This window comes from Dreissena polymorpha, chromosome 16 (genome assembly GCF_020536995.1).
Source record: "Dreissena polymorpha isolate Duluth1 chromosome 16, UMN_Dpol_1.0, whole genome shotgun sequence".
Lineage (NCBI taxonomy): Eukaryota > Metazoa > Mollusca > Bivalvia > Myida > Dreissenidae > Dreissena > Dreissena polymorpha.
In genome coordinates this window covers 41,965,412-41,976,963 of record NC_068370.1, presented here as the reverse complement: position 1 = coordinate 41,976,963, position 11,552 = coordinate 41,965,412, and positions in this window count along the sequence as shown.

The following is an 11,552-nucleotide window of genomic DNA, read 5'->3' as shown; positions in this document are numbered from 1 at the left end:
CTGTTTTAGTATAAGTAATCCGTTTCAGAAGAAAATGACCTCAAGGACACCAGCGAAATATGCGAGGCGTCGATACTGGTGTACGCAGCGAAATGTGCGAGGCGTCGATACTGGTGTACGCAGCGAAATATGCGAGGCGTCAATACTGGTGTACGCAGCGAAATGTGCGAGGCGTCGATACTGGTGTACGCAGCGAAATATGCGAGGCGTCGATACTGGTGTACGCAGCGAAATGTGCGAGGTGTCGATACTGGTGTACGGTATGCAATATGAAGGGCATCGGTTGAACGGGCATATCTTAAAGCATTATGTTATATATAGACAACGTGCTTTACGCATGTGTTTTGTGAAAGATATTACAAAATACAAGAAGCACGTAGAAGAGGCCAATCGAAATTTTGTGTTTGACTACTCACAACTTTTTAAAAGAGCATCGTGCCCCGCAGAAGAGGATTATATCATTCATTGTAATATTTTTTTATGATTTAGGATTTGATGCAATAATAAATAATAATAAAGTAGTACTGTCTGCATTATTGGGCATAATATAATTTATTTCGAACTCTTTCAACACAATGCTATTGCAACAAATAAACATATTTATAGACTATATACAGGTATTTATAATGTCACCGACACCAAATAAATAATACCCATCACCGAATTATGTTTAACAAATATCAACAAAACATTTATCAACCTTATACAAGAAAATTGATTACCTATTTAACGACGTATATTTGTGGATTACATCATATCTTCAATTTTGTTTCAAAACAAAATATCGTGAAATATTTTTGTTAAAAGCAGCGTAACTAATTAAATTCGAATTTTATGAACAGTGTCCCTTCCAGGCAAGGGATACATTTGGGGCGACGAAATGCATTACACAAATGTGAAATGTGTAAATAAAAGTTAGATTAAAGCATTTTTGCCCTTTGAAAAGTCATTTATGATCTTAATTCGACTAACTAATAATAAAAATTAACCAATGGTCAAATATTGTGCATAAAGAAATATTAAAGGAAAATTTAAATATTTAAAATAAACAAAGTTTCCTAAGTAACATTAAATAAAAATTAATTCAAACGCAACACAAAATGAATAACGTAAGAATATTAACACAAAGAAAAAAATCGTAATTAATGGACGGACGTGAACGCGCAACAACAAAATTATTTCAACCATAAATCATTTCACAAATATTTACATAGTGTACACTAAAATCAGTATCACAAAAAATCAAGCAAACACAAAAAAAATAAATCAAAATATTCATTCATATGTATAAATATATACAAACAAAATATCAAAGATATTAAAAATTAAAGCATGATTGATTGCGTAATCTATGCAATATGCAAGCAATTACAAAAACAAGAAACATGGTAAATCTAATTATTAAATAACTAAATTATTTAATAATTATATTTACCATGTTTCTTGTTTTTGTTTTTGCTTGCATATTGCATAGATTACGCAATCAATCATGCTTTAATTTTTGCTTTAATGCTTTAATTGCATGAAATATGCTTCAAATCAAATTCTTACTACCACAGTTATGCTGATTAACATTTGTAAATATCAACAACTTTGAAACTTAGTCATTCTAAACATAGACGTCATATACATCAAATGGATGATTTTAAATATCATATCTATTCTTGTAAATGTCGTATGAATATCACAGTTATGCTTGTTAACGCCTAATAAATATCACAGTTATGATTGTAAATAGCTTATAAATATCACAGTTGTGCCTGTAAACGCCGTATAAATATCACAGTTATGCTTGTAAACGCCTTATAAATGTCACAGTTATGCTTGTAAACACCTTCAGTTATGCTTGTATACGACGTATAAATATCACAGTTATGCTTGTAAACGCCTTATAAATATCACAGTTATGCTTGTAAACGCCTTATAAATATCACAGTTATGCTTGTAAACGCCTTATGCATATCACAGTTATGCATGTAAACGACTTAAAAATATCACTGTTATGCTCGTAAATAAAGATAACTTTTAAAAGACATGTTTGTAAAAAACTGCTTTTTGTTAAGATAAAAATCTTAAATAAATATCACAGATATTCTTGTAAAACAACTTATAACATAAGGTAAACGTCAACAATAACAACTTATGACATAAAATATACGTCAACAAAACAATCAATAACATAAGATACACGTAAACAATAATTAACAATAGCATAAGGTGTACGTCAATAGTAACAACTGACCAGATATACCGTCGTTTTACACCAAACAGATTTCCGCATTCCGTGTCTATATTGAATAGAATTTCATAGCATAATACGCCTAATCCATCGGTCATTGTGAATAGCTTTCATCCATGTTATTCAATATCTATAAATAGATAGACTTTGATATAACTATAACTTTGAAATACAAATGAAGGCAAGATGTATAGCGTTTATATTTAAGACAATACTGATATTAAAGTAATACTATATATACATATATATATATATATATATATATATATATATATATATATATATATATATATATATATATATATATATATATATATATATATATATATATATATATATATATATATATATATATATATATATATATATATATATATATATATAAAAGTATAATGACATGAAATAATTGAGAGAAAAACACTCCCATAGCCTTGTTTGATGGAAAGAAATCTTATTCCATCATTTTCTGTTCAATCTTAGTTTGAGATAGCCTATCATAACTCCATATAAACAAACATTATAATAAAATACATCGAAAATAAATACTTTAATTCGCTTATTGTGTGTTGCAAACAAGTTTCTAATCAATTATGGAGATATTATAAATACAGGATTGAGCAAACATGTTAAATGTGATATCAACAACCGATACACTGCAAGTAAATGAAAAATGGATTAATTTATTATTAAAACACATAGCTCAGTACCTGGTTTAAATCAACAGCGTATGATATGTAAGTGGTATATTTTCATGTACGTGAACACATCGGTAGCTCCGTTTTGGAAGGCTCTGAGTGTCGAGGGGCCGTCATCATGCGAACACAATGGGCATGTTCGAATACAGTTTAACGTATCCGGTACTTCAAACAACTGTACGATGCATTTTGTGTATTGGTCTGAAATTGGAATTTAAATTTAGCATATAATTTAAAGTATTCCACCATCAACCAACCATGAAATAAATAACATCCATATCGTATACATGCTCGTGGATTTCAATCTGGTTGAATACCGCACACAGACACAATGATCATGGTGTCAATGAATGTGTTGGTTTTTTTTTTCAAAGTAATTTGCGTGTGTTTTCTTTTGTAATGAAAAAAAAACCAGTTACTTCAAAATGTTGTAATACATAACACGATACCAGGTAAGGGTCGTCTGAAAAATATCAGCATTCATCATAAATTAAGTTTACTCACTATGCCATCTATTGCAGAATAGTTTGTTTTTGTTTCAAAATCATTCATCATTAACAGAAGTAACAGAAAAAACTTAAAACATATATATACATACCCTTTTGCACATTTCCAGTTTTCCAACAATGTTCGTGCCGAGAAGCGGACTGCCATACCGACCTTGGCCCGTTGCTTCGAGCGATGAAGGTGTTGTCACGTATAATTCGCCAACAGCGTCTATATAGTAGCTGAGTGCTGTGCATGAACATTCGTGACTGCGCGTGTTTGTCACGTGTTGGATTGTTATTGATTGATATGTGATGTTTTGAGCTAAACGTGTTACAGGCCAGCTTAATTCCGCTCAATATCCAATCAATATGCAATCTATGAAATATTTAATCTCGTTGTAGAGTGATTATTGTCTGTGATTGTCTCATAAGATGCCTTATCAAGTTTTGAGGAAATTTAAAACATTAAATAATTATTTCTGTTCATGCATATGGAATCCAAATACTGTAATTAATGTGTGTGTGCATTGATTACGTTCGGGCGCATTATTTCACGTATAGAGTATTATCCGATAATATTTCTCGCCTATTATATTGCTACATGCATATTAATGAAAATAAGCCACAAATAGTACATTCCGTGTTGTTTCATAAATATTAACACAACTTTAGTGGTAAGATAAATTTTGCACACAACTTAGCACGACTAAAAAAAATTGTCTTCTCGTTTGGAATGAATGAAGTTTTAATTTAACTTAAACACACTCCATGATATTGTGTTTATTCTATAAGTCCAGTGATAAAATCTGATTCGTGTTGATGTGCATATTTTGTTTAATCATGCGTCACACGTTTCCTATTTAAGATTAAGTTAAAATGCAGTAAAACGGTCCCGAGCTCGAAATTTTTAACATAACACTACGACAACGGCTAAACAATTAACACATTTAAATTGGGGCTTAACTTTTCATCGTATATAACTTACTAAACAATATAGAAATAATAATACAATGTCAATAAATATTCAGCTGATGACCATATTATATATAATGGAACTGTTTTGGTATCTGAATATTGTTGATCCATGTACGCTTTAACTGCATTTTAAAAGCACTTGTATGGGTTTTCGCATGTAAAATGTAATGCTTAATTGCCGTATTTATTGCCTACAAGATATAATTATACTTTTTTTCATGTTATCGTTCCCTTGACATGAATTATATATAAATGATATGTAATTTGTTTCAATACAGATTACTGAAATGGTTCGAAATAGGATGTTCCTTTTTATCCCATTGTAACTGTGTTTTTTTCTTTATGAATCACGGTTCTTTTGTATATTTGTGTTGTTGATATATTTTTTTTAAATTAAATTTTGATTTTATCACACAAAACGTATGTCGTATTTTAAACGGAAGTATTGCTATTTTGGTGGGTATAGCCGTTTTATGTAATTTAGATATATACTTCTTACTCGTCAACCATAACATGATATCTTTCTAAGAAAGTTCGTATCATTTCAGTTGTTTATTGAACTTCTAAGATCACCTATCCCTAAAACATAGTTACCGGGGACAATGCTGGTTTTCTCCTACTGATTATTCAGTGTTTCGAATAATTGTATAGTTATATGATTTATATTTGTTCATCTGTTATCTCAAGACATGTACGTTCATGAATGTCCATTGTACTTTAGACCCGCGAAACAACATTTACCCTTAAGTCGATTAGATGTAATAGAGAAGTCGCCGATTTAAGTTTACATGAACTATTATGTGTTTAAGATTGTCTCAAACAAAAATACTTAAATTATCTCAATCAAGTTTTATAAAATGAAACTTTGTGCTTTGTAAGGAGATGTCGTTCGAGAATTTTCCTTTTGCATCCGTTTTGTTGCTGTTGTTGTTGTTGTTGTCGAGCTCGATAGTGGATAGCTTGATATAGCTGCCACAAATGTTAAGCACATCTGAGTGCGAGCATGAGTCAGTCAAATCAAGCTTCAGTGAACTGTTAATGCAACATTTATTAAGGGATTGTATTATTGGCTTATTTTATGTTCAAAATTAAGAGACGGTACATTGAGTGTAAGACTCGTGTCTTTCGAGACCCATCATATCACCGATAGAGGTCAACCATTAAATGTGGGCACAAAACAACTTATCAGGATTGTTACTCCATCATCATTCAAGCATTTCTGTAATAATTAACCTACCGCTAATGTTCACCATCAGGAGACGGTATGTCGCCTTTAATACACGGCTTCCTAGATAAACATTCAAGGCCATGCTAAGAGGTCAACGATAACATGTGCACATCATACAACTTGTCCGGATTGTAACTTATAATTGGTCAGACTTTGGAGGGAAAAAAACGTAATACAATTATTCGACGTGTGTCGCGTGTGAAACCCATGTCCATAGCTCAAACGTCAAAGGTAAAATTTGGGTTTAATCCAACATCTTTGGACTGTAAATTCATCATAAAACTGATTTTCTTATCAAAGTTTTGTGTCCAAATCTTGCGTTTCGCAAAGGGAAAATGTCGAACTTAATTGTAAAGTTAAATCTAGGCATGATGCATGTCTGATTAAAACTGTCACTTCATCATTTACGGCAATTTTTAAACAAAATGCTTCACCCTGATGACAAACATGGTGTGTATTGTTCCGGTGTCAATGTTGCACTTCTAAAAAGTAAAAACAAATTACGAAACGAATAGCATATTTCAAACGGGCTCGACATTTTTCAGAGAGATATTATGTTAGAAACAATGAACTACGTGTGCCGCAGACCTAAACTATGCTTGCATCTTTTGTAGATGACAACTCTAGGATCATTCATTTAAAATTTAGTCTAAATTGGGCTGTCATTTGTATCATTTTTGGGACGGACGCCACTAGACGACAGACAAAAGCCGGTAAAACAATCCCACGTCGATGCACGTCATGCTAAGGTTAAATTAGCATTAAAATTGTATTATGAAATTAAGCATTAGTTTCTTATCTGAGTTATGAATATGTTAGGTATATGCATTATAAAAATGATAATAAGATCACCGCTTTTACAATGTCAATCATATGCAATTTTGAACTGAAAACTTTGATGTATTGGATTGATTTGCTAGTTTATGAAATGAGCAAATGTAACAGGCAGTTATCACATGATTCCAAATATGTCACTTGATAAAAGTTAAATGTTGTGTGCTGGTGACTATTTGCCGACGAGTTTGTCTATAGTTATTTGTTTTGTCAGTTGAGGTAGAAATAGTTTGATAAAGTCGAGGTTGACATAGTTTGGCCAAAAATTAATTTTAAGGATTTTATAGTCATTCTATCAAAAAATGTTTCAAGTATTAATTGGAATCGAATATAGACTGCTTATTAATACTTCTAAACAGCCAATTAATGAGCAATTTAACAAAAAAATAGAGCTGATATACCGACATAGCGACGTGTATGGATGTATATCTGAAAAGTATGCGTTGTGTGAATGAAACTTTAAAGCTTAAATTGTCACTGTTTATTTATCAAAATTCGAAGATTATAGGGCTATAACTTTAAAGATGAGATAGTCTTCATTTTATACATACGAAGCGATATTTGTTTTGATAGCTGTTGTTAACAACAACCGAAGCCGTTCGTCATGATGACAAGCATCACTCAGTACAAGATATTTCAATTTTTACGACCCAGTATTACAGCTTCGTTTGAAAGAATAGTATAATTAAACTAATTTGAATGAATATAGCATGATTGACATTCATTTACCGCCTACATAACCATCTACAACGTGTATAACTTGAAATTGTCTTATTTATTTTCCCCATTAAAATGTCTCCGTTCCTGATTAAAATGTCTGCGTACAGTGATAAATATTTAATCGATCAATGATCATAAGCATGAATTACTTCCTTATGTGCACTTTCACTCATATGCAAGAAAAACGTCGAATAATCACTAATTTTACATACTTATTTATTCTTTCGCTCTAGGGTCGAAAGACATACTTTCGAAAGCGTTAACATCATTAGAGTGCTTAACAATACAATGATTGTTGTTAAGTTTTGAAATGAAGTATAATTTGTCGCACCGGCATTTCTTAGTCGGTAGAGCGTTTGACTACAAATCTGAGGATCGTGGGTAGGATGACTGTGTGACTAAAATACTGTTGAACAAACAAACGAATGTGTTTTTAAGAGTTATTTTCCTTTTTTGTTGTTCAATGATATGTTTATTAAAGTGGGCAATATTACTGGCATCCAATGAAGTTTCTCAACAGCCATAAGACTTCGATTGTTGACTGGGACGGATATTCTGCAAGTTAAGTTTTGGCCGTGTGGAAGACGATAATATTAACAATTGTATCATCCGATGCCCCTGTCAACGTGTTATTGGGTAATATGGGACTCGATCGCATATATGTAGATAAAGTGTTATATAGGAAAATTCAAAAGCTGAATGATATATGTGATTTCATACAGTCGATAGTACGTTTTTAACGAACGTCAGTATTAAGTAGATCACATCGTCATTTAGGGTCATGCGAACCCAAGTAAGATTGTCGATAGGCTATGTCTGGTGCAATGTTAAGGCTGATGTGAATACTTTTAGTTGTTCTATCTCTGAAGCTGCTTAAAATTAATAGCAGTCGCTACAGACACACATGGGTCATGTTAGTGCTGGTGCACCATTTGGTTTTCTTGCGATTTATTTCAATGGTCCGTATTCGGTAACACTAAGAGGCAACGGGTACATGATCGTGTTAACACATGTATTGAAGAAATATTCGAGATCACCCCGTTACAAAGCAAAGAGTTGATGGGTATGTTGTAAGATTCCATAACATCATAATAGAAAGACAGGGCACACCAATGGTGATACGCACCGACCAAGGGACCGCGTTCGAAACCAAGCAGGGTCTTCAAGATGCTCTGTTAGATATTGGAAATCAGAATGACGAAGACCAGCGCGCGCGGTCCTTTGCAAAGAACGGACATGTTGAAAAGTTCAACAGAACAAGCATGTCTAAAGCTGACATTGTTTGCGAATAGGACGCATCGCATCTACCTTAGCCTCATCAGTTTTCCAATTACCTGAACACGGAAGGAGCCTCTCAGTATGTTTACCACAACAAGTTGTAAGCATTTAAAGGTAATAAACTTCCAGGATTGGACTTTTTGCAAGGAAGAAGAATTTGAGAGTCCAGTGCGGTAAAACATCAACTTATGGTAAATTACACATGTCTTGTTTTTTTTAAACTTAAACATCAATCTAACATGTACAATTTCCATTATGACGGTATTTGCGAATGGCGTTTTTTTTGTACGTGTACCTTGTATTGTGTGATAGTCAGTGGTTGAATATCGAATGCAGAAGAGAATCCTCCCAATAACACAAGTGACAGAGTGGGCAAGTTGACGACACTGATGTACGACATGAAAAAAGAAATACATACGAAAGTTGCCGGTTGATCGGACATATCTTAAAGCATCATGAGCCTATGAACAAAGTGCTCTACCCTTGTTGTTATAAAAAGATTGCAGAGATACAATCGATCTCATCAAACACTTGCGTAGGTCGTTGACTACTCACGCAAACTGAGGAGAGCAGAGCGGCACGCAAATGAGGATTATATCAAACATTACATTTGTATGCTTTAGAATTTGATACAATATACATATGTAATTAAGTAGTTCTGTAAAAAATGGGAGATAATAAATAAAATTCAGTAATTTATTTTGAACTATATCGACAAAGTATTATTGCAAAATAATACAAACATATTTATAGACTATGCGAATGTATTTACAGAGTCACCGACACCAAATAAAGTATGACCATCACCGAATTATGTGCAATACATGTATCACAAAATACAAAATGTTTATATTTTAACATTAAAAAAATGTCTTCGTCAGACAAAACGTATTCCACACTCATGAAAAAAATTAAAAAAAATATATTTAAATTTTTTAACAACATTTTAAGTCATTAATAGCCCCATAAATTAGACAAGCTATGAAAGTGAAACAAAAACACTCGAACACTCGGTAAGTACATAAAGAAATATTTAAGTAAATTTTAAATATTTTAAAGTTTCGTACTTAACATCAAATTAATTTAATTCAAACGCAACACAAATCAAGAGCATTAATGGACGGATTTACACAGATAATAATGCATTCAACAGATAATCCTATCACCAATATTTATAGTATGTACACTTAAGTCGGTATCACAGAAAACAAGCAAGCTTAACGCGTATATTTATGAATTTTACAGACAAAATATCACAGATAGTGTTGATGAGCTAATCAGTTTTAAAAATAAAACGTGATTACGCTATATGTATACCATATGCAAGCAGTAACAACATAAAAAAAACATTGAAAATCACAATATTAAATAATACCAATCTATGTTTGTCAATACAAAAATAGGATTTATAAAAATGTGTAAACACACAATATAAAATCACATAAAAAATATTGAAAACTTTTCAAATCAAAATAGTGTAACATACTTGTGAACACCCGAAATTCCTAAATATTACATGTGTGTCTGTTAGCATAAAGATCTTTATGAAATACATATCACATGTGCATATGACATCATTTTAACCTTATATTTCATACAATGTGCTAAAATGAATCCTAAAAATAAAGCTGTTATGCTGGCAAACATCTTATAATTATCATACTTGTGTTGATAAATATAAAAATCTGTTTAAAGAAATTCTTATGAAGAATAAATATCAAACCGATGTATATAAACAGGAAACATATCCTTGTTAACATCATATAATTGCCACAATTTCGTTTGTAAATAGAAATCAATTAGAAAATAAGTAAAACATGACAATATAACACTCAAACTAGTGAAATAAAATATCACAGAGCTTGTTAACGCTGTATAAATATGACAGTTATGCTTTTAAACGATGTATACATATCACACTCATGCTTTTAAACGATGTATAAATATCACAGTCAGGCTTGTAAACAAGATATAAATATCACAGGTATGCGTGTAAACAATGTATAAATATCACTGATATGCTTGTAAACGATGTTTAAATATCACAGTTATGCTTGTAAACGATGTGTAAATATCACAGTCATGCTTGTAAACAAGGTATAAATATCACAGTTATGCTTATAAACGATGTATAAATATCACAGTTATGCTTGTAAACGTCGTATAAATATCACAGTTATACTTGTAAACGAAGTAAAAATATCACAGTTATGATTGTAAACGATGTATAAATCTCACAGTTATGCTTGTAAACGTTGTATAAATAGCACAGTTATACTTGTAAACGATGTATACATATCACAGTTATGCTTGTAAACGTCGTATAAATATCACAGTCATGCTTGTAAACGATGTATAAATATAGAGAATACTAGGTTAGCGTTGAATACAGAGAAGTTTATGTTGCGAGGCTTAGAACGCCGGAAGCGCGAGCCTTGGCGAGCGCTTTCGGTGTTCGAGCCGAGCAACATAAACTTCTCTTTATTCAACGCTAATCCTAGTATTCTATTTATCCCATTTGATTTTTTTCAACGTGACAATTAACATAAATAGATCTAATAACCTTAACAATAATTTTAATTCAGTCATAAAAGCGCTTAAAATCTAACAAATGTAACCATGCGTAGTGATATACATGTATTTGTTCTGGTACGCAAAATAGTCTTTAAAAAATGCACACACAAACTGTAAAACAAGTAAAAATGTCACCATATGCCTACATTCAATTTTACGCAGTATGCGAATTTTAACACATTACGACCGCGAAAAGAAGATTTTACTTACTATAATTCATTTTATTTTCGAAAGAAAATTATCAAAATTCAATATGGCGGCGAATGCTTCTGACAAAATGCTGTCGATGTCAACATACATGTACACCATCGACGACCTAGTTCTGGCTACCATAACTTTAAATATCGCTTTTTATGATTTTTGACTGGCGCGACTTTGTACAGGTCTGTCAATACTAAATAAACTGTACGCTGAAGTTTCTTTAGCTATCGAAGACCTTGACAATTTTGACGAGTAAACAGACAATTGCAGCGACTGACACTTTATTTGACAAAATATACAGGGAAATACGTTTTCCGACT